Source organism: Leucoraja erinacea, chromosome 18 (genome assembly GCF_028641065.1).
Source record: "Leucoraja erinacea ecotype New England chromosome 18, Leri_hhj_1, whole genome shotgun sequence".
Lineage (NCBI taxonomy): Eukaryota > Metazoa > Chordata > Chondrichthyes > Rajiformes > Rajidae > Leucoraja > Leucoraja erinaceus.
In genome coordinates this window covers 10802828-10824514 of record NC_073394.1, presented here as the reverse complement: position 1 = coordinate 10824514, position 21687 = coordinate 10802828, and positions in this window count along the sequence as shown.

Here is a 21687-nt window from a genome sequence, read left to right as displayed (position 1 = left end):
ACAGGGACATGGGTACAGCATTCACCCGATCTATTCCTCTCAAGGTTTTGTACACCTCTATAAGATCACTCCGCATCCTCCTGCGCTCCAAGGAATAGTGTCCTAGCCTGCTCAACCTCTCCCTATAGCCTAGGCCCTCGGGACCCAGCAATAACGTCGTAAGTAACTCCGTATAACAAGGCTAATGAGAGGGTCTCCCACTGTCCTGGTTTCTCTGTGGAGGGATGTGTGCAAGACAAGAGTGTCGGAAATCACAGATTGTTGGTTGAAAATTCCCCCCAACACACAACTTATCAGGCAGCCAAAGAGCCAAATTAACAATGATGGCCACACAAAAATAGATGGAGGGGAAAGTTGAAATGAAGACATTGCAATCACAAAAATGGGATGGCAGATAGACTAAGTGTGCAGCTGCAAACGTGGTAAATGGAGTTTAAGAGATTGTAGAGTGTGGGATTGTACACTTCAGTGAGAGGAATCAATGTCCGCAGCGTAGAGTTACACCTGCAATATCCATGCTCCTCAGAGATGCTGCCTGACCCGCTGAGTGACTCCAGCATCTTGCATCTTTCTTTGGTACTAACCAGCGTCTGCAGTTCCTTATCATTATACAGTTTGTTATAACACCCTCGCGATCCTGCTCTGCGTTCTTTCCAGCTTCATGGCATCTTTCCTGCAGCAGGATGTCCAAAAACTGAACACAATACTCCAAAACAATACATCATCGGAAGGAAGTGGTACAGTTGCATAACGCTGACTGGTAACCTGGCAGCTTTCATAACATTAAAATTTTAACCCAGTTACAAAAGTAGTCGGCACTACTTGATGGCAGATAATCACTATTTTTCTGCTGCAATCTGGAAAATTGCGCACAAATTGCTGTTGAGATTGCATTGGTGGAACTGGAGCTTTAAGTTCCCATCGATATTCATTTGCGGAGATCAAACACAAAATTGGCCATGCATTGCTGTGCCCAGGCAGCAGAGCAGAATGGCAATCATTACTATTTTTTATTTCTGATAAAAAAGTGTTTTTTTTGACATGTTTAAGACCGATAAACTGGTGAGATTTTATTAATACAGCCAAACGTGAATTTATTGCCATCATTTAATAAGGCCTCCACTTGTGAATGACCTAATTTTAAATCATCAAAATGATTTTGTAAACAAAACTGCAGCCCTTAATATTTCAACGGTTTACTAAGTCAGGTCTTTAAGAACTTAACCATTTGTTAGTGTGAATTGACTGTGAAAGGGTGCGGATACAAGCTGAGGAGCATTTTATGTACGATAGGTTGGGATCACTTCTGGGCAATTTTGTCCAGAGGTGGCTGCCCCAGGATGCCTGAGATCCCGGTTCGATCCTGACCTCGGATGCCGTCTGTGTGGAGTTTGCATGTTCTCCCCGTGACCGTGTGGGTTTTTTCCAGGTGCTCTCCGGTTTCCTCCTTCATCCTGCGGATAAGCGGGTGTGTAGGTTAATTGCCCCTAGTGTGTCGGAAGTGAATGGGAAAGTGGGATATCATAGCACCAGTGTGAACAGGTGACCAATAGTCAGCGTGAATCCAATGGACTGAAGAACCTGTTTCTATACTATGTTTAAGAAAGAACTGCGGATGCAGGAAAAATCGAAGGTAGACAAGAAATGCTGGAGAAACTCAGCAGGTGAGGCAGCATCTATGGAGAGAAAGAATTGGCGACGTTTCTGGTCGAGACCCTTCTCTCCATAGTTTCTCCAGCATTTTTTGTCTACCTGTTTCTATACTATATCTTTTAATCAAGCCACCAAAATAGGTTTCTGTTAGAGGATATCGTAGAAGGCATACTAATAGCCCTGCCCCACAGTACGAGTTCATTCCAAGAGCTCTCCCGAGTTTAAAAAAAATCAAACTCGTGGTAAGCACGGAGAATGAACGTAGCGGGTACGTCGGAGCTCGGGGACGTCTCTTAGCGGCTCGTTACGCTAACGGCAGGTACTTGGGAAGACTGGCTAATGGCAGGTAAGCATGGGAAGACTCGTGAAGATTTTTCAACATGTTGAAAAGTGTCCACGAGAGCCCCGAGTACTGACGAGTAGCCATTACCGTAAATCTCAGAGTTCGAATCAGGTCAAACGCAGGAGAGCTCTTGAAATGAACTCGTACTGTGGGACAGGGCTTTAACTGGTTGAATCATAGCCTGGTTTGGTAACTGAAATGGCCAGAAATGAATGAGAGAGTGGTGGATGTCACCCCATCTAACAGGGGCACTGACCTCCCGGCTATCGAAGGCTCTCTACGGAAGACCCTGCCTCATCAAGGCAACCAATGCCATCAAAGACCCACACCCATCTAGCTATGCTTTCATCTCATTACTGCATATCAGGCGGAGGGTTCAGGAGCCTGAAAACCGTGACCACTCGGTTCAAGAACAGCTTCTTCCCAGCAACTCCCAGGATCTTGAACACTGCACAACACTAGCCTCACCCTGACCTCAACAGCGGTGATTTTATAAGAGAATTAGAGAAGTCAATGTTCATACCGCTGGGGCCCAGCACTTCAACTCCCCCTCCCATTCCCAATCTGACCTTTCTGCCCTGGGCCTCCTCCATTGTCAGTAGAGCTAATCGGACTTGATGTTTCAATCCCTGGAATAAGTCGGCACTCTTGATATTTGCAGTGGGATTGGAGTGGTGAAAGGTAGGGTAGGTACATCATCGGGGTCATCAGGTGGGCACCCTCCTTCGTTGACGTTTCATTGATAAGCCCACAACATCTCCAGAGGGCTCAACGGTGATACCTGGCGTCGCAGTTACACCCCCCCTCAATTCCATACCGTCCTGTCTTCATCTTGCAGCCCAGTCTCTCGTTTCGATCTAAATCCAATTGCTGCTTTTTTCCGAAGAATTTGATAATGACTTGATTGCTTGTTGGAGGGAGGAACCCCTCACCCCCATTTTCTTTAATAGCCGGGTCATAGCTGTAGCAACAAATCCCCTGCATCCCACTTCGACAGGGAAAATATTGGTCTCCCAGCCATTCTGGGACACTTCAGTTGCCAGTTCTGAGTACTTGGTCTTTTTCCTCTCATAAGCTTCTTCAACACCACCTTCCCATGGAACTGTCAATTCCAAAACGTTTGCCAACTTGGCAGTTGTGGACCACAGGACCATGTCTGGCCAGTGGAGTGAAGCCCAGCACAAATTGGAGGAACAGCACCTCGTATCTCGTTTGGGCAGTCTACACCCCAGCGGTATGAACATTGGTATCTCTAATTTTAGACAGCCCTCGCTTTCTCCCTCCTTCCCCTCCCCCTTCTCAGTTCTCCCATAGTCCTACTGTCTCCTCCTACTTCCTTTCTCCCCCCCCCACCCCCGACATCAATCTGGTCACTTATTCCTTCTCTCCATAGATGCTGCCTCGCCCCCTGAGTTTCTCCAGCATTTTTTGCCTACTTCAGTTTTCACATTATTATGATCTGGTTATCTAGTATTACAGATCATTAACTTATTTTATGATTATTGTGTACTTATTTGTGTGTTATCGTGTTAATGTGCCATTATGGATGAACCATGAGGTCCACTCCCAGCTTGAAGTCCAAGTCTTCAGCGTTCCTGAACAAACCTGAGCAGTGCAAGAAATCTACCTACACCCTTTGCAGAGCCAATAAGGACGACAAGAGGGCATTTTGGACCAATCTGGAGTCTTGAGGTACAGACAAAAAATACCCGTAAATAGCCAACATAATCAAAGATTTGTTCCACCTTCGTCACTGCTTCTTCACTAATCTTCACTGTCCTTTCTTCTCAGATTTCAGAACCTACTGCCTTTTGTCCTCAACTTATCTCCTCCCAGACTCTTCGTTGTCTCCACCTTACCCTCGCCTGCTATCCCCTACGCAACCTCACCTCATCCACCTATTAGTTTAGTTTAGTTTAGTTTAGAGGTACAGTGCGGAAACAGGCCCTTCGGCCCATCGGGTCCGTGCCGACCAGCGTTCCCTGCACACCAGTACTATCCTGCACACTAGCGATAGTTTACAATTGTTACTGAAGCCAATTAACCGAAGAACCTGCAAGTCTTTGGAATGGAGTGTGGGAGGAAACCGGAGCGCTCGGAGAAAACCCACGCGGTCACGGGGAGTACGCACAAACTCTATACAGACAGCACCCGCAGTCAGGATCGAACCTGGGTCCCTGGCGCTGTAAGGCAGCAACTCTACTACTGCGCCACCGTGCCATTCCTGTCATTGCTACCATTTGCCCACCCCTATTCACTCTCCCCCCCTTTATACAGCCGATTTTCCCTTTACTCTTTCAATCCACAAAAAGGGTCCCGACCTGAAATCTTATCTGTTCATTTTCCTCCACATGATGAAACCTGACCCACTGAGTTCTCTCCTTTATATTCACTCCAGATGTCCTGCACCTGCATCCTCTCAAGCCTTCTTCCTTTAGCTCGTTCATCCCAGATGCACCCATCAAACAGTTATTAAACATGTCTTCCGCAATTTCACAAAACACTTGGAACATTAACTCTGTTTCTCTCTGCAAAAATGTCAATTGGCACATTGGACATTCCAGGCCCTTTCTGTTTTTATTTCAGATTTCCTGACAGTTTAGTATTTTGGTGATGTGTCAGTTTCTTTCAGTACTTTAGACTCTAGGGACAATTTACAGAAGCCTATTAACCCACAAACCTGTGTTTGTCCCTAGGTACACAAAATTGCTGGAGAAACTCAGCGGGTGCAGCAGCATCTATGGAGCGAAGGAAATAGGCAAAGTTTCGGGCCGAAACCCTTCTTCAGACTGATCGTGTTTGTCCCTACTTTGTGTAGGTTAGTGTTAGTGTGCGGGGATCGCAGGTCGGCACGGACTCGGTGGGCCGAAGGGCCTGTTTCCCCGCTGTATCTCTAAACAAAACTAAGTTAAGCTAAACTAAACTAAACTGCCCCATCTATCATTAATGTTGTATTCTATCAGGTCACCACACAACATCCTCTGTTCTGGATAGGATTCACATCTGGCATTTGTCACCTACTTCACCCATTTTCTAATCGCCCCCCCTCATCCCTATCCATCCTATAAACCTACCAGACTTTGCCCCAGCCTTACCTCTTTCCCAGTATTCTTCCCCTTTCCCCATCAGTCTAAAGAAGGATCCCAACCCGAAACATGATCTGCCCATTCCATCCACAGATGATTCCACACCCGTTCAGTTCCTTCAGCGCAGGGTCTTCTGCTTGGGCCTTTTCAATCTCTGTGAGATTAGTTTATTCCAGCATCATATTCGGCATAGGCATTGTGGGCTGAAGGGTTCAATGGTTCAATAGCGCTTTACTTGTCATAACTGCAACTGCAAGGTAAAATTATTCTTGCAGAAATTATACATGCGGGCACCACCATTTTTGGTGCCATTATTCAGTCCAAATTCCGGTCAGGGGTTATGGGGAGAAGGCAGGAGAATGGGGTTAAGAGGGAAAGATAGATCACCCGTGATTGAATGGTGGAGTAGACTTAAGATAGACACAAAATGCTGGAGTAACTTAGCAGTTCAGGCAAGAAGGAATGGATGACGTTTCGGGTTGAGACCTCTCCAGACTAAAGTCAGGGGAAAGGGAAATGAGAGATATAGACGTGATGTAGAGTGATATAGAACAAATGAATGTAAGATATACCAAAATAAACCATGATAAAGGAAACAGGCCATTGTTAGCTGTTTGCTAGGTGAGAACGAGAAGCTGGTGCGACTTGATGTGGGAGGGATGGAGAGACAGGGAACACAGGGGTTACTTGAAGTTAGAGAAATCAATATACATGCCCCTGTGCTGTAAGCTGCACAAGCTAAATATGAGATGCTGTTCCTCCAATTTCCATTTTGTTTCACTCTGCCAATGGAGGAGGCCCAGGACAGAAAGGTCAGTGTGGGAATGAGATGGGGAAAACTTCAAAGGTTTCAAAGATCTTTTATTGTCAAGCTCCAATTAAGATATTCAAATTACCATACAGCCATACTAAAACAGCAACAAGACACACAACTACATAAAAGTTAACATAAACATCCACCACAGTGGATTCCCCACATTCCTCACTGTGATGGAAGGCAAAAAAGTCCAATCTTCCGCCTGTTTATTCTCCCGCGGTCAGGGCAGTCGAACCATCCGCAGTCGGGGTGTTCCCAGAGCCGGCGGTCGAAGTTCCCGCGTCGGGACGGTCGAAGCTCCTGTGGTCTGGAGCTACCGAAGTCGGTCTCTAACCAGAGACCATGAGGTCCACAATGTTAAAGTCCGCAGGCTCCTGTGGCTGGAGCTGGAGATCCATGGCAAAGGGAACGCGAGCTCCGCGATAGTAAGTCGTGCAGGCCCCCGCGGTTGGAACTGCCGAAGTCGGTCACCAGCAAAGGCGCCAACTCCTCGCTGTTAGGCCGCAGTGCGGACGGAGATACGATACGGAAAATAAATCGCATCTCTGTCGAGGTAAGAGATTAAAAAACGTTTTCCCCAACCCCCACCCCGCACATAAAACAAACTAAAGAACACTAAAACACCTACTATTGTGTTATGGTCCTTGATGGGGCTATCACTTATTAACATGAACTAATGATAGCATTGAAAGACATGGAATCTCGGTACATGTGACTATAATAAACTGATAGCAATACCAAGGGATGGATTTTGTATTTTTGTGGAATTAATGGAATTGCAACAAGTGTTGGAACAAGTAGCACAGTGGTTTAGTTAATGGGCAAAGAGTTGAGAACCCCAGACTCATAATCTGGAATTGTTCAAGTCCCACCACGACAGCTGGTGACTTTAAATTCAGTTAATTAAATAAATCTGGGCTAACGAGGAAGTTCTACAGTTATTGTGGCCGTGAAAACTCTGGGTTGTCATAAAACTAAACATCTGGCTCCACTAATGTTCTCTTCGGGAAGGAAATCTGCTGTCTGCTCTGCCTTTTAAATTTTTGTATTTCTCAGAATTAGCCACTTCACCAGAGAGCCAAGATTCATCAGCGTTTTTGAAATTGTCATGTGTGCAGGCATGGGAACAATGCAATTCATATTTGCTGCAGTGCAACATAAAGACAACAGCACACTGATAAATATATATCTTGATTAGTAAGGGTGTCAAAGGTTACGGGGAAGAAGGCAAGAGAATGGTGTTGAAAGGGAAAGACAGATCAGCCATGATTGAATGGCAGAGTAGACTCATAAGGTCATATGTGAAAGGAGAAGAATTAGGTCATTCGGCCCATCAAATCTACTCCGCCAGTCAATCATGACTGATCTATCTCTTCCTCCTAACCCTGTTCTCCTGCCTACGCCCCATAACCCCTGACGCCCGTACTAATCAAGAATCTATCTATCTCTGCCTTAAAAATATCCATTGACCTGACCTCCACAGTCTTCTTTGACAACGAATTCCACTGATTCACCACATCTCTGACTAAAGAAATTCCTCCTCATCTCCTTCTTAAAGGAACGTCCTTTAACTCTAAGGGTACGGCCTCTGGTCCTAGACTCTCACACGAGTGGAAACATCCTCTCCACATCCAGTCTATCCAAGCCTTTCCCTATTCGGTAAGTTTAAATGAGGTCCACCCTCATCCTTCTAAACTCCAGCGAATTGTCATATGCACCAGACCAGATATGATCCAGAACTCTGAAATTCTTAGCGAGGAGTTGGCACCTGAGACACAAGAACCACAACCAATATGCAATATAGTAGCATATTTTCAATGTAAACTAGATCTACGATAATGATAAAACCAAAGTTTGCATTTGAGTTTAGTTTATTGTCACATGTGCCAAGATAAAGTGAAAAACATGTGTTGCGTGCTAACCAGTCAGCGGAAAGACAATACATGATTACAATCGAGCCATTTACAGTGTAGGAAATGAAGGAAATAAAGTTTAGTGCTAGTTAACGTCCAGTACAGTCCAACCAAAGATAGTCCAAGGGTCTCCAATGAGTTCCTCATTGTGCTCCAAAGCACATAGAGTAACTACAAAAGTACAAGGTCTGCAGTGATTCGGTGCAGAGGTAGGGTTGTGACTAGTTGGTTCATGAACCTGATGGTTCGTTTGAAGAAGCTGTTCTTGAATCTGAAGTTTACGGTTCTCAGGCTCTCGTCCCAATAGTTACAGTTGCAGTTTAGTCTCTTGTCATGTGTATCGAGGTACAGTGAAAAGCTTTTATTCAATGCACGCTATCCAGTCAGCGGAAAGATATTACATGGTAATCGAGCGATTTACAATGTTAGATACACAATAAGGGAATAACGTTTAGTGCAAGGTAAAACCAGCAATGTCTGATGAAGGATAGTCTGAGGGTCACCGATGAGGTGGCTACTACTTCAGGGCAGAAGAAGGGTCTGGACCCGAAACGTCGCCCATTCCTTCTCTCCATAGATGCTGCCTCACCCGCTAAGTCACTCCAGCATTTTGTGTTTAGTAGTTCAGGACTGCTCTCTGGTTGTGGTTGGATGATTCAATGGTAACAGAGAGATGAGAACATGGCCTGGGTGGTGTGGGTCTTTGATGATATTAGCTGCCTGCTTGAACCAGTGCTTCCTATAGATCCCTTCAGTAGTGGGGAGTCCAATACCTGTGATGGACCGGGTAATGTCCACCACCTTCTGCATCCTCCTTCGTTCTTGGGCGTTCCTGTTACAGAACCAGGACGCGATGCTCTCCACACTACACCTGCATAAATCTGACAGAGTATTCAGTGAAGATAGATACAAAATGCTGGAGTATCTGAGCGGGACAGACAGCATCTCTGGATGGAAGGAATGTGTGATATTTCGGGTCGAGACCCTTCTTCAGACACATTCAGTGACATTATTAATTAATACTGAAAACCCTGATCATTCTAATCATGACGACAGCCATCAAAAGAAGGAATATAGTGATTAATTGTTAAAAAAGCAATTGGATGGGCATTCAATAAGTCCATAACAGATACAAACTGACTGAGAAATCAAGGGATATGTTATCAGTTTTTAATTGAACACAGTTGCACACTACACATAATCCATTGCCCTGGTTTGGGAATTCAATACTGATTGATGGGAATGTCTTTTAAAATAATCAGAAGCTACTTCAAGGATTCAAGGAAGCCTTCAGTATATTGACTGCTTTGGCAGATTGTTAAGGCCGTCAGAAATGATGAGGTGGTATAGATAATGTATAATTCCAATTTATTCATCGTCAATTTACCTGCAGAACTCACGTGAGTGGAGCTACTGGTTGTAAAATGGGTTTGAACTTGCCCTGCAACTTGTGGGGGTTTTAGAAAGGGTGCCCAAGAGGTTCACCAGAACGACGGCTACATTAGAATTTACACTTTAGAGATACAGCGCGGAAACAGGCCATTCGGCCCACAGTGTCCAACACGTCAAGAGATAAGAGTGTTCAACTGTCCAATGTACCGGCAACAGAAGAATGACATTTTTACTTGCTTCAGCTTAACAGTCCCGCAAACTTACTAACACAAAGATTAATGATCAATAATACAATCAGTTAATTACAATGTCAGAAGGGACTGTAGATGCTGGGTTTACACCGAAGATAGACACAAAATGCAGGATTAACTCTGCGGGACAGGCAGCATCTCTGGAGAGAAGGAAGGAAGATGCTGCCTGTCCTGCTTAGTTACTCCAGCATTCTGTGTCTATATTACTTACCTAAAGACTGCAACAACCAGGTTCAGGAATAGCTACTTCCCCACAGTCATCAGGCTATTAAACCTGGCTCGGACAAAACTCTGATTATTAATAACCCCTTATCTGTTATTTGCATTTTATCCGTTTATTTATTCATGTGCGTATATATTTATATTATGGTATATGGACACACTGATCTGTTTTGTAGGAAATGCCTACTATGTTCTGTCTGCTGAAGCAAAGCAAGAATTTCATTGTCCTATCAGGGACACATGACAATAAACTCAATTGAACTTGAACTTGAAGTAATGTGAGGTAAATGCAATGGTGCATTTCGCAATCCAATGAAATTCGCAATCAAATCCAAAACAGTCCAGAGAGATCACAGTTGCTGAGGTTAATGTTAGTGTTCAGGAGCCTGATTGTTGTCGGGAAGACGCAATCATCAGGTTCATGATCTGACTTAGCCCATTATGAACATTAAGTATCTAGATAGGGCAGGCAGTCAAAACCCTTTTCCAGGGTGGAATTGCACACCAATGCAAGCCTCACCTGTAATCTACAGTTTGACCTCTGAAGTTTTGGAGGCTTTGGTTTTTGAATGCACTCACTGTAGGTTGAATTGTTCAATTTTATTTAGATATACAGCGTGGAAACAGGCCCTTCGGCCCACCGAGTCTACGCCGACCAGCCACTCCCATACACCAGCACTAACCTAGTCAAAGTCAAAGTCAATTTAATTGTCATTTGGACCCCTGGAGGTCCAAACGAAATGCCGTTTCTGCAGCCATACATTACATACAAATAGACCCCAGACACAACAATAATTACATTTAAAATAAACATCCATCCCATAGCTGTGATGGAAGGCCAAATAAACTTATCTCTGGAGTGTACTCTCCCCCCCCCAGAGATGTCAGAGAAAAGTCATAGCCCCCGGTCGATGGGTAGAACTGACAGGCGGCCTTTAAAGCCATGCGGCTGGTCACTCTACACGGGTCACAACGTACCTCGGTGTGCGCTGCAGAATCCGCGGCCATTCCCCCCGGGGGGCGGTAAAGGCCCCGCTCCATTAGCTATTTATTCAAATCGTTTGGAAGTCGCGCTGCAGGGAGATGCTAAAAGCGGTCTCTCTACACACTAGAGACAATTTACATTATTTACCAAAGCCAATTACCTACAAACCTTTACATCTCTGGAGTGTAGGAGGAAACCAGAGCAGTCGGAGAAAACTCACACGGTCACAGGTAGAACGTACCAACTCCGTACAGCCAGCACCCGTAGTCAGGATTGAACCCGAGTCTCTGGTGCCGTAAGGCAGCAACTCTACTGCAGCGCCACCGTGCCTCCCTAGCCTCCTATTAGTCCTGAAGACTAGAGCACGTGCGGCTGCAGGCAGTAGATAGGAGTGTCCGGTGCTTGTGTAACTTTGTGGGCGCCAGCCAACACGTGGAGACACTTGTGTACCGCCTAGGTCGTATGCAGAACAAAGCATTTCAATGTACCTAGATACATGCGACAATGAATAAAGGGGAGGTCATTTAAGACTGAGGTAAGAAAATACTTTCTCACCCAGAGAGTTGTGAATTTATGGAATTCCCTGCCACAGAGGGCAGTGGAGGCCAAATCACTGGATGGATTTAAGTGAGAGTTAGATAGAGCTCTAGGGGCTAGTGGAGTCAAGGGATATGGGGAGAAGGCAGGCACGGGTTATTGATTGGGGACGATCAGCCATGATCACAATGAATGGCGGCTCGAAGGGCCGAATGGCCTCCTCCTCCACCTATTTTCTATGTATCAATTTATCTATGAAGAATCATCCATTCATTCAAGATTGACAATGGCCATCTTCGATTCCCGCACCAGCCACCTTTTGCCTTGCACTCTCGTTCCCTTTCATAATTTCAGTGTCCCTGCACATCATCTGGCCTCCTCTTTGACACACGTAATGATTTAAAAGCTCTCGATCCTCCAGTATTCTGATGAAAAACCATTTAAAAAAATTTCCCCGACCTGCTGAACATTTTCAGCATTTTCTGCATGCTCTTAATTTAGATGTCTAACATTGAATTTGTTTATCTGTAAAGTGATGTCTGTCTGAATTATTATGCTTTTAATGCACATTAACCAATTTAGCATTTAGTTAGGTTCTGACTTATGCAGCAACGTTATAACCTTTGCAGGCACTATAGATGCTCGCACCAGCATTCTGTGGAATCTGTTGCTCGGTCCACGTCTGTCTGGGACCTTCCAGATCTCTGTACTTTAGGCTTGTCTCTTCAGTGGAGGTATCGTCAGCCTCAGTGGCACAGTGGCGCAGGAGTAGAGTTGCCACCTGACAGCTCCAGAGACCCGCGTGACAATGGGTGCTATGTAGCTATCTATGTGAGTTTGTACTTTCTCCCCGGTTTCCTCCCACACCCCCAGAGATGTACAGGTTTGTGGGTTAATAGGCTTCAGTAAAAATTGTAAATAGTAAATTGTTCCTAGTGTGTAGGAACACACTAGTTCCTAGTGCTGGTGTACAGGAATCGCTGGTCGGCGCGGACTCAATGGACCCATGGGCCCTTGCCTACACTGTATCTTTAAAGTCTCAGACTCTATGGTAGAACACCTCCCGTAAAACCTCCTCCTTTCACAAAGTTTCACCTTACCCCATCAAACCAGTGAATATTTCACTTGGTTCGAGGTTTGTTGGTTCACAGGCCTCTGTAAAATTGCTTCTAGTGTGTAGGGAGTGGATGTGAAAGTGGGATAGAACTAGTGTGAACAGGTGAGTTGATGGTCAACGTAAATTCAACGGGCCAAAGGGCCTGTTTCCATGCTGCATCTCTAAAACTAAACTCTGGTTGGTAGGATGTTTGACACATTGTGGTGTGGTGTGGCCAATGAATGAGGTGAGTTGATTGGTTTAAGACAGTGAATAATTTGCTGGGAGAATGCGGCTTGATGAGAATGCTCCAAGAACTAGCATTAACTTAATGGGCCCAACGGCCTCCTATGCCGTTTGGAACACATCAGAAGTAAAATGTTGCAGCACTCCCTTTGACTGAGCTCAGTGGATCCAGCACAGACCAGGAATTAAACGCTGGGATTGTTCAGTTTTGTTTAGTTTAGCTTAGAGATACAGAGTGGAAACAGGCCATAGCTCACACTATTTCTATGTTACTCCACTTTCCCATCCACTCCCTGGGCAAACGGAGCAAACTACAGAAGCCAATTAACCTACAAACCCACACGTCTTTGGCATGTGGGAGGAAACCCACGCAGTCACAGGAAGAACGTGCAAACTCCACACCGACAGCACCCAAGGTCAGGATTGAACCCGGGTCCCTGGCGCTGTGACCAGACGTGCCACTGTGCCACCCACTTTAAAGGTCACCATGTATACAATTGACTTGTTACACCTTTGGATCAGTATTCATAGGACCTGCCTGAGCTGCCTTGAATAATCTGAATAAGCTTAATGCTCGATTCTAAAGAGAAAACAGCCACGTATTTTGAGTTGCTCAACACTGGAACTCAGAACTATCGACTGCACAGGCAACGGGCTGCAGGAAGTGCGGGTTTTAACCTGATCAATAGACTCCAGCTGTTTTTGCAGAGTACAGAATAAAGTGATCGCAGCTGTTTTTCACAAGGCATCTAAAAATGTCATCTCAGATGGAAGAGGATTTAAAGGCTGACAGACCAATCTTATTAAATGTGTTTCCTCGGTTGGACCACACTTGGAGTTCTGGTCTTCATTTACTGGGGAGAGAAAAAATAATGATGTATTACAATAGCTGCATGGATGTTTTACGAGAACGGGGAGTCCACTGCACCTGTCGGGAAAGACTGAACAAGATGGGGCTTGTACTATAGGATGGGAGAGAACAGGGTTTGTCTATAGGTGCAGTTCCCAAGCACAGTCCTTACACAGAGGGTCAGATCTGTTTTACAAGGTGATTTATAAGGAAGGCAAATGACTGTCTAAATGGCAAGTGTGTATATATAATGCAACAGGAACACAAAGCTCCCTCCCTCCGGCCTTACATTTCACTCCTTCTCTACTCCCCCTTTGTCTCTTTACTTTAGACTTTAGAGATCCAGCGGGGGAACAGGCCCTTCGGCCCAACGAGGCTGCACCGACCAATGATTGCCCCGTAAACTAGCACTGTCCTACACACTAGGGACAATTTACAAGTTACAGAAGGCAATTAACCTCTAACCCCGAACTTCTTTGGAGTGTGGGATGAAACCTGGAGTCAACCCACGAGGTTACAGGGAGAACGTACAAACGTACATACAGCTGTTTTTCACAAGGCATCGAAAAATGTCCGTAGTCGGGATCGAACCAGATCCCTGGCGCTGCAAGGCCGCAAACTCTACCGCTGCGCCACTGTGCCGCCCCTGTTCACCTCTGGTCTTTGTCACCTACTCCACCCATCACTCCACTCCCCCCTGTGCCCCTGTGCCCACCCTTGCCTCAGTCCTTGTCCCTCCCCCACCTCTCCTTTCCACCATTCTCCCCACTATTCCATCAGTCTGAAGAAGAGGCAAGACTCGAAAATGTTGACTGTCTGCTTTTTACTTTGAGACTTTAAGCGTGGGAAACAGGCCCTTCAGCCCACCGAGTCCACACCGACCAGCGATCACCCCGTACACTAGCACTATCGCACACACTAGGGACAATTTAATATTTACATGCCAATTAAGCTACAAACGGAGCCACGGCCCACACCTATTTGAGTTTTAGTGCCAGTCAATGACTAAAATCTGCCACAAACCAAAACTGTATGTGATTGCTGTTTGAAACTTTTGGATGGGAGGAGCACAAAGGCATCGACATGGTGACCTTTGTCAGGAAAACCTCAGCACGCAGACGATGTTGCCAGAATGCCACTATTTAAATGGAAGCTGCTTTTGTTTACCTAATGAGGGATGTGCAAGTTGCACGGCAGACAGGTGATGGAAGCTTAAGTACATCTCCAAGGTCATTGTGATGAATTGCAATGCAGCCGAGTATTGAATTAGCAGGCACCAATTTAATAGACTTATCTGGTTATAATGGAACCGCAGAGGTTTACATGACCGAAGCCAGCCATTCAGCTGATTGTGTTTGCGCTAGTTTCACTTTTTTTGTTGTAAGGGCTGCACCGAAACAGGCCCTTCAGGCCCTTCAGTCTGTGGCGCTGCAAGGCAGCAACTCTACCGCTGCACCACCGTGCCGTCCTATTAGTTTTTCACCACGGTACTTCTGGACTACCTTGCTTCAGCCTCTACCTTAAATTTGATTAAGCCGCAGTTTGAGCCTTGGGTACCATTCTGGGCACCGCATTACAGGATGTGGAGGCACTTGGGGATGTTGTAGAAGAGGTTTATCAGCGTGCTAATAAATAATAAGAAAGAAATTGAAGGTGGTTTTCCTTCTTCTGCCGTAGATGGGTCCCTCACATCGCATTTTCCTTCCACTTCACAATTATGCGCCACTTTGTGTTGGTCTATCACATAAAATCCCAATAAAATACATTTACGTTTGTGGTTGTAACGTGACAAAATGTGGAAAAGTTCATGGGGTGTGAATACTTTTGCAAGCCACTGTATATTCCTCATTTCATGGCTCCCCCACCCATTATACCTCACAGATGATACAAATCTGCTCTTTGCGTCTACTTTGTCAAATATCTGAGTTAATTTAATGACCACAATTGCTGAAAGTTACACAAGGGATTAAACCAATTAGAATTATATTCCTGGAACTCAAAAGGTTATGGACTGATTTGATTGAAAGTTTTGCAGGAGAATTGATTGAACCCGTGTCCACTGGATAGATAGAAGCTATGTTTTTTGCTAACTTACTGCTCAAAAATGGCATAGAATCTTAGATTAGATATTGAAAGTGTAGAATGGTGGTGCAGCAGTAGAGTCGCACCCCTCCCCCCCTACTATACCAGAGACCCGGGTTCGATCCTGACTACGGATGCTGTCTGTCAGACGTTTGTACGTTCTCCCTGTGTCCGCAAGGGTTTTCTCCAGGTGCTCCGGTTTCCTCCCACACTCCAAAGGTGCACAGGTTTGCAGGTTAATTACTTTGATATAATTGTACATTGTCCCTAGTGTGTGTAGGAAAGTGTTAGCGTGCGGAGATCGCTGGTCGGCATGGACTCGTTGGGCTGAAGGGTCTGTTTCCTCACTGCATCTCTAAACTAAATTATTTGGCCCATCAATTCTCTGGTATCTTTCACAATCAATTTTCTTTGCTCTTTCCCCACTCTCCCGTAATTCTTCTTCCCAGCAATTATCAGACAATTTTCCTGTTAAAACCAATGACTGAGTTGAACCTAGGTAGACAAAAATGCTGGAGAAACTCAGCGGGTGCAGCAGCATCTATGGAGGGAAGGAAATAGGCGACGTTTCGGGCCGAAACCCTTCTTCAAACTGATGGGGGGGGTGGGGGGGGGGAGGTGGGGAGAAGAAAGGAAAAAGGAGGAGGAGGATCCCGAGGGCTGAGGGAGAGGTGGGAAGGGGAAGGAGACAGCAAGGGCTAACAGAATTGTGAGAATTCAATGTTCAAGCCACCAGGATGCAGACTCCCCAAGCGGAATATGAGGTGCTGTTCCTCCAATTTCCGGTGGTGCTCTCTCTGGCCTCCCCTTCCCAATTCTCCCTCAGCCCTCGGGCTCCTCCTCCTCCTTTTTCATTTCTTCTCCCCCACCCCCCCATCAGTCTGATAAAGGGTTTTGGCCCGAAACGTTGGCTATTTCCGTTGCTCCATAGATGCTGCTGCACACGCTGAGTTTCTCCAGCATTTTCTCTCTGTGTCCGCGGGGGTTTTCTCCGGGTGCTCCGGTTTCCTCCAACACTGCCAAGACGTACAGGTTTGTAGGTTAATTGGCTTCTGTAAAAATTAAAAATTGTCCTTCGTGTAGTAGCATAGTGCTAGTGTGTGGTGCATGGACATGGTGGGCTGAAGGGCCTGTATCTCTAAAGGAAAGTGTAAAGTAATTTTGTCAACCTATCGATCATTACTCTCCAGAAGCATATACATCCTCCCCGTAAAGTCCAATGCATTTCAATGGGATGCTTTAAAAAAAATGTACAATGGATTTCTGTGTGAATTCAAATCTTTCAGACACTAACATTAGAATAAACTAATTTGAAACCATTGAAACTTTAATGGAAATTTAATCACACACTTCAACCTAAGCCTCATTTTATATTTAATCATGACAGCTAAAATTTCTTCTTTTCACTGTGCGCGAGGCTTGTATTTTTCGTGCTGCTGAGAAATGCTCATGAGAGGCTACACACAGAGTGATATCATCTCTGATTGTCTGAGGTTAAGCTTCAGAATGAGAGCATAATTTGCCTCATTCAGCCCAAGCTATTTCTCCTTGACGTCTCTGAAGCAGCCGTTGGGACGTTTTTAAATTGTGGAATCGGGTAATTCTGTCCCGTAGTTCCAATGCAGGATTTCCAGTTAAGGGCGAATTGTCATTGTTATTTGTATATGTTAATCCATTCGTCCCAGAACTCCAAACCCAATGATACAACAAAGATAGATGCAAAATGCTGGAGGTTTCTGTGCGGTTCCCGGAGGTTGCAGGTGGTTGCCGGAGGTTGCAGGTAGTGGAAGCAGGTAGGGAGGGAATGACAAAAACCTCCGGGAACTGCACGGAAACCTTGGGTGGGGCGCAGAGTCTCCAGAGGTTTCCGTTCAGGTTTCCTAAGTGGGACAGGGGCATAATGGATCATGTGCAGACAGAAGAGACTAGTTCAGTGGGTGACACGGTGGCGCAGCGGTAGAGTTGCTGCCTTTTACAGCGCTAGAGACCCAGTTTCGATCTTGACTACTGCGTGCTGTCTGTGTGGAGTTTGTGCATCCTCCTGTATCTTCACACACTACAAAAGATATGTAGGTTAATTGGCTTCTGTAAATTGCAAATTGTCCTTCGTGTGTAGGATAGTGTTAGTGTACGAGGTGATCGCTGGTCTGTGCGGACTCGGTCAGCCGAAGGCCCTGTTTCGTACTGTATCTCTTAAGTCTGAAATTTAACTTGGCACCATGTTCAGCACGGACATTGTGGGCCGAAGGGCCTGTACCTGTGCTGTACTGTTCTATGTTCCTGGTATGTGCAAAACTACACATTTAAACGGGCCCTTTTTTTAAAACCTTTCCCCTTGGTTCTGCCTTGGATCTGTAGTGCAGAGTCTGGGTCCCAGGGCTAATAAGAACTTGGGAGAGTATTTACAATTTTTCTTCTTGACGGAGGCCTCTGCTCTGGTTCTTTAAATCTTGGCACAAAGGCCTGGCGGACAAGGGCAAAGCACACAGAGTTATTTCAGCTGTCCTATAGAGACTATGCAAAGAGTGGCAGCCAGCTCTTTGTGAATGGAAAGGAAAGGGCCTCTTGTGATTTCTAGTCCCACACTCAGATCAAATATTTGAGCCACAGAGGCAAACACGGAAAAAAAAAATTCAACGCAAGAGTTACTAAATAAACTGGACTGCAATGATAGTCATTAAATACGGGGGAAGGGAAAGTTCATAAACTATTCCAAATGTTGCTAATGAAAGGCTATCCCAGTAGCAAAGGCAATGAATGCCCAGAAAGTGCCTCCAGCCACCAGAATGGGCGGCACGGTAGAGTCGCTGCCTCTCAGCGCCAGGTTCGATCCTGACTGCGGGTGCTGTCTGGATTTAGCTTTGTCCGTTCTCCTCGTGACTGAGCGGGTTTTCTCCGAGTGCTCCGGTTTCCTCCCGCACTCCAAAGACGTGCAGGTTTGCAGGTTGATTGACTTCTTGTAATTGTATATTGTCCCGAGTGCGTGTCGGATAATACTAGTGTACAGGGTGATCGCTGGTCGGTGCAGACTTGGTGGGCCGAAGGGCCTGCTTCCGACTGTATCTTTAAAGTCTAAAGTAAAGTCAAGGCTAAAAGTATGACTTCCCCTACCATTTCTCCCACTATCCCTCCCTTCTTTCGTCCACCCCCTCCCTGGTCCCTTCCGTCTACATCCCTTCCTCTGGCCACACATTCTGCTCCTCTCTCCTTATAAGTTCCAGGAGCAGAATTAGGCCATTCGGCCCATCAAGTCTACACTGCCATTTGATCATAGCTGATCTATCTTTCCCTCACAGCTCCATTCTCCTGCCTTCTCCCAATAACCTTTGACAATCTTACTAATCAAGAACCTATCCATCTCCACCTTAAAAATATCCATTGACTTGGCCTTCACAGCCGTCTGTAGTAATTAATTCCACAGATTCGCCACCCGCTGACTCAAGGGATTCCTCCACATCTCCTTTCTAAAGGTAGATCCTTTGATTCTGAGACTATGGCCTCTGGTCGCAGGCTCTCCCACTAGTGGAAACATCCTCTCCACGTCCACTCCACATCCACTCTATCCAGGCCTTTCACTATTCGGTGAGTGTCATTGCGGTTTTACCCCTCATCCTTATAAAATCTAGAGAGTACAGGCCAAGTGCCGTCAAACGTTCACCATATGTTAATCCAATCATTCCTGGGATCATTCCCGTAAACCTCCTCTGGACCCTCTCCAATGCCAGCACATCCTTACTCCATCACTTACTCCAGCCTTCTGCCAATAAACCTTGCCTCCCCTCACTCACCTGCCAGGCTTTGTCCTCCCCCACCTCTTTCCCAGCTTTCTCACCCCCCCCCACAACAATCAGTCCCTGCCCGGAACATCATCTGTACATTCCCTCCACAGATGTGTCCTGACCCGCTGAGTTACTCCAGCACTCTGTATATTGCTCAAAAGATTCCAACGTTTGTAATCCCTTGTGTCAGCAAAGTATTTCAATTGCTTTCAGTGTTCAGGCTGCTTGTCCTTCAGTTTCAACAGTGTTGTAACGGTAGTGCTTTATTATTGCCGCATGTATAATAATACTGTGCAAAACATTGTTTGTGTGCTATCCATTCACATCAACACTGTCAATGAGTGCAGTCAACCCATGCACAGGTACAAGAGTAGAACCTAGAGAAACATACCAGAATGCAGAACATAGTGTTGTCACATTATAGCATGACACTTACAGAGGGAGTGCGGATAAAACAGACCACCAACTCAATTGGTAGTGATTGAGCTGAGTGTGGTGAACCTTCACGGAGTTTGGAGACACAAGGAATCAAGGGGCTGTCCCACTATGCAAGTTTACCCAAGAGCTCTCCCGAGTTTAAAAAAAAAATCAAACTCGTGGTAAGTACGTAGAATGTACGTAGCGGGTATGTCGGAGCTCGGGATGTCTCTTAGCGACTCGTAACGCTAACGGCAGGTACTCGGGAAACGCGGTAAGCTTGTGAAGTTTTTGCAACATGTTGAAAAATGTCCACGAGAGCCCCGAGTACCTACGAGCGGCCATTACCGTAATTCTCCGAGTTCGAATCAGGGGAAACTCGGGAGAACGCTTGAATTACCTCGTACAGTGGGACAGGCCCTTTACGGAGATAGCTAGATTCTTGCCTAGTACGGGTGTCAGGGGTTATGGGGGGTAAGGCAGGGGAATGGGGTTAAGAGGGGAAGATAGATCAGCCATGATTGAATAGTGGGGTAGACTTAAGATAGACACAAAATGCTGGAGTAACTCGGTGGGTCAGGCAGCATCCGTGGAGGGAGTGTATAGGTAACGGTTTTGGGTTGGGGACCTTCTTCAGGCTGATTGTAGCAGGGAGAGAGATAGCTGGAAAAGATGTTGGGGCAGGATAAAGCCTGGCAGATGAGGAGGTGGGAGAGGGGGTTCATTAGCAGATGGGTGGAGTAAATGAGAATAGCTGGAAATGTAACGGAGTCAAAAGCGTGCCGTGAAGAGAAGTGAAATATAAAGCCAGAGAAACATTCTAAATAGGGAGTTCAAAAGTCCATGAGTTCTAGGAGCAGGTTTAGACCATCAGGTTTACTCTGCCGTTCAACCGTGGCTGATCTATCTTTCCCTCTCAACCCCATTCTCCTGTCTTCTCCCCATAACCCCTGAGTGGGATAGAGGGTGTTTTCATTATTTAGTTTAGAGACAGAGTGCGGAAACAGGCCCTTCGGCCCACCGAGTCTGCACCGACCCAGTGACCATCCCGTACACTAGCACTATCCTACACGCTAGGGACATTTTTTGCAGGAGCCAATTAGTCTACAAACCTAAACGTCTTTCGAGTGTGGGAGGAAAATGGAGCTGGCGGAGAAAACCCACGCGGGTCACGGGGAGAATTTACAAAGGCTGTACAGACAGCACCCGTGGTCAGGATCGAACCCGGGTGTGGGTCGCTGTAAGGCAGCAACTCTACCACTGCCCTACCGTGAAAGATAAAGGGGAAAGAGTCAAGAGGTGTTGGGATTTGGACGGAGAACAAGAAGCAGCCGGTGCGGGAGGGAAATAATGCCCCTGTCCCACTCTCCCAAGTTACTCACAAACTCTCCTGAGTTTTCCCCTTGATTCAAACTTGGAGAATGTCCATAATAAGTCCGTAGAAGGCCGTAGATATATCGTAGCCGCTCGTTATGCCAGCCATAGGCACTCGGGGCATCAGGTAAGTCGGGACGTTTTTTCGGCCTGATGGAAAATGTCCACGAGTAAAATAATAGCTCCGAGTACCTACAGCTGGCGTAACGAGCCGCTACAATATATCCACGGACTCCTACGGACTCATTACGGACATGCTCCGGGTTTGAATCAAGGGGAAAACACGGGAGAATTCGTGAGTAACTCAGGCACTTAAGGGGCATTTTTATGAAGAGGATAACCATGGGGTGATCTGAGTGGGGCGCACAGCCAGGTTGTACGTAACATTCACGCTACATAATTTCCATCCTTGCACTTGCCAAGGCTGAGAATGCAAATTTGAGCTTACAAAAACACTTAATTATCCTGCGCAGTCCTTTAGGATCTTCTGAGCTCATGAAAGATTCCATAAAGATGCTCGTTCTTTCTTCCTCAGCTGAACAGAACCCTTTATTCCCTTGCAAAGCATCAAACAGATGGGCACCACAATTGTGTTTGAATCCCCTGCAGGCCGGGAGAGAATTAAATTTATTTGGAGCTGCAGG